Source organism: Sinocyclocheilus anshuiensis, unplaced genomic scaffold (assembly GCF_001515605.1).
Source record: "Sinocyclocheilus anshuiensis isolate Anshui unplaced genomic scaffold, SAMN03320099.WGS_v1.1 scaffold75, whole genome shotgun sequence".
Lineage (NCBI taxonomy): Eukaryota > Metazoa > Chordata > Actinopteri > Cypriniformes > Cyprinidae > Sinocyclocheilus > Sinocyclocheilus anshuiensis.
In genome coordinates this window covers 321,728-325,240 of record NW_015549634.1, presented here as the reverse complement: position 1 = coordinate 325,240, position 3,513 = coordinate 321,728, and the positions used below count along the sequence as shown (strand labels likewise).

Sequence of the window (3,513 nt, the reverse complement as noted above, 5' to 3'; positions counted from 1 at the left end):
ATAAACTCATTCTGTTGTCTATATGTGATTCTTTAGCATGCATTATTTCAATAAAATAAAATGTCTAAACATTGGGACTATTTACTTAGTGTACATTATTTCTATAAAATAAACTGTCGAAGCCATTGTGACTATATTTACTTGGTGTAAATTATTTCAGTAAAATAACATTTAAATAAAATAAAATATCATGTCTAAACCATTGTGACTATTTATTTAGTGTACATTATTTCAATAAAAAATAAATAAATAAATAAAGCAAAACAAATAAAATTAAAAAATTCTAAACCATTGTGACTATATTCACTTAGTGTATATGATTTCAGTAAAGTGAAATAAAATAAAATAACAAAAACGTATAAACCATTGTGACTATATTTACTTTGTATACATTATTTTTATAAAATAAATATAAAAGAAAAGAAAATTTCTAAACCATTGTGACTATTCATTTAGTGTATATTATTTCAATTAAATTAAATTTGAAATTAAATTAAATCAAATTAAACACAAACACGTCTAAGTGATGTTTTATTTATTATTCTATAAAATTTTTCCAGCAGCATCTGGTTGGCACAGGTGGCCTGAAGACTTTCCAGAAGCAGGAACAGCCCTAAAAATTACAGCAAGACCAAATTAGATCTGAAGCATCAGCTGAAACGAAACACTTTTATGGAGTCAAACACCTTTTATGCAAACACTCTCTTTTTTCTGTGGGACCGTATTATTGTTTATATGACACGTCAGTCTTGACTTTAAAGCCAAAACTGTTTAATTTAATACACATTCATCTGTATGTGACTGATTCTCTGGTGTACATTGTGAAAATAACATAAAATTAAATAAAATAAAATAACAAATGTCTAAACTATTTTGACTATTTACTTTAATACACATTCAGTAGTATTTGGCTGATTCTTAAGTGTACATGTCAAAATAAAATAATAAAAAAATAAAATAAATATCTATCTATATTATAAAGATAATAGTAAATAAATAAATAAAGCAAAACAAATAAAATTAAAAAATTCTAAACCATTGTGACTATATTCACTTAGTGTATATGATTTCAGTAAAGTGAAATAAAATAAAATAACAAAAACGTATAAACCATTGTGACTATATTTACTTTGTATACATTATTTTTATAAAATAAATATAAAAGAAAAGAAAATTTCTAAACCATTGTGACTATTCATTTAGTGTATATTATTTCAATTAAATTAAATTTGAAATTAAATTAAATCAAATTAAACACAAACACGTCTAAGTGATGTTTTATTTATTATTCTATAAAATTATTTATAATTTTTTTATAAATTATTTCTATAAAATAAAATATAAAATAATTTCTGAACCATTGTGTCTATTTATTAAATCAAATCAAAATCAAGTCGTCAAATCAAATCAAATCAAATTTAATTCAATTCAATTCAATTAAAAAATCTACACAAGCTATTGGTTGTTTTAGGCTACCGTTGCAAGTAATACAGCCTTTCTAAAATCCTGACAATAATGGTCTGCTGTTTAATGTTAATTTAAAAGTTACAGTAGTAGTATCAAATACGGGTAGACTTTTTGGGAAATGTAGAGATGCTCTGAAGCCTGACCTTCACTTTCAACCTCCACATCCCAGTCAAAAAGCCTGAATGGATAAACATGAATATGAATCTGAATACTCAAATACTGAATTTCACAAAAAAACTGATCAAATGTGTCGTGAATGGCACTTAATACACCAAAACCTAATGTGTGACCTGGAAATCCTTACAACGAGAGGTCAAGGACTGTCCTAAACATCAGTGTGAAGCTTCAAAAGCTGTCTGAATCTGAATAACACAGAAGAAAGACAGCAAATAATTAAAGGACGACTAAACTACCAGCTGGAAACAGGCGTTTGCTGCATTCTTGGGTTGTGTTAAACGTTTATGAGATTGAGTTCAGTAGTGTTGACAGGGTGCGCCTGCGTTTACGAGCCTCCTGACAGCTTCACCATCAAACTACAACACAAACACGCCTGTGAACAGATTACAAGGCCCGTCTTTGAACAGCTGTAACTCAGGAACGGTTAACCTGGTTATAGTCAGAATGAGGTCAAACGCAGGACACACACAGGATTATTAACGCTATACATCAAAACCAACGGACAGGAGCTACAGTTATCAGCTTCTCTCTGTGTCATAAATGAACCCTCAGCAAACACGTCACCTGCCTGCGATGAGACTCACAGGTACACGGGACATTCTGTGCCGTCTCTGGTGGTCTGGAGCAGATCTGAGATCAGAAGACCAGGGTCAAATTAGAAGACAATGATTTACAAGCCGTCAGCTGTCAGGGATGTAAATACAGAAGCACAGCTGACATGGAAAACAGTCAAAACTGAAACGCAACTGCAGAGGTCACACGGGTCACGAGCCTAAACTGAGTCAAAGGCATGTTAAAACTAGTTACTGAAAGCAGCGATGCATAAATACATGCTCTGTATGTATATAAAAAAATTAGAATATCGTGAAAAAGTTATTTTTTTGTAACTTATTTCAAAAAGTGAAACTTTCATATATTCTAGATTCATTACATGTAAAGCAAAATATTTCAAAAGTTTTTTTTTTGGTTTTAATTTTGATGATTAGTGCTTACAGCTCATGAAAGTCAAAAATCCAGTATCTCAAAAAATATTAGAATATTTACATTTGAGTTTCATTAAATGACCATCCCTATAAATTCCGGGTATCTTGTTCTTTGAAACCACAATAATGGGGAAGACTGCTGACTTTGATCGTCTTCTGGACCATTGCTTTGACACCCTCCACAAAGAGAGGTCACAGAAGCTCATTACTGAAAGAGCGGCTGTTCACAGAGTGCTGTAGCAAAGCATATTAAATGCAAAGTTGACTGGAAGGAAGAATTTGGGTAGGAAAAGGTACACAAGCAACAGGGATGACTGCAAGCTTGAGAATACTGTCAAGCAAAGCCGATTCAAACACTTGGGAGAGCTTCACGAGGAGAGGACTGAAGCTGGAGTCAGTGCATCAAGAGTCTCCACGCTCAGACGTCTTCAGGAAAACTTCTGAAACAGAAACAACGTCAGAAGCATCTCACCTGGGCTAAGGAGAAAAACAACTGGACTGTTGCTCAGTGCTCCAAAGTCCTCTTTTCAGATAAAAGTAAATTTTGCATTTCATTTGGAAATCAATGTCCCAGAGTCTGGAGGAAGAGTGGAGAGGCAAAGAAACCATGTTGCTTGAAGTCCAGTGTGAAGTTTCCACAGTCAGTGATGATTTGGGCTGCCATGTCATCTGCTGGTGTTGGTCCACTGTGTTTTCTGAAGTCCACAGTCAACGCAGCCATCTACCAGGAAATTTTAGAGCACTTAATGCTTCCTTCTGCTGTAAAGCTTTATGGAGATGCTGATTTCATTTTCCAGCAGGACTTGGCACCTGCCCACACTGCCAAAGGTACCAAAAGCTGGTTCAATGACCATGGTGTTACTGTGCTTGATTGGCCAGCAAACTC

The 3,513-nt window shown here is 33.2% G+C and overlaps 1 long non-coding RNA gene across 1 annotated transcript in view; it reads right to left on the bottom strand.

Moving 5' to 3' along the window:
• The window catches only part of LOC107659667 (uncharacterized), a 9,634-nt gene that overhangs the window by 5,034 nt on the left and 1,087 nt on the right, over positions 1-3,513 (bottom strand). The window contains exon 2 of the long non-coding RNA XR_001630937.1: positions 2,209-2,274. This is a non-coding gene — a long non-coding RNA (uncharacterized LOC107659667). The remainder of the gene's footprint in view (positions 1-2,208; positions 2,275-3,513) is intronic.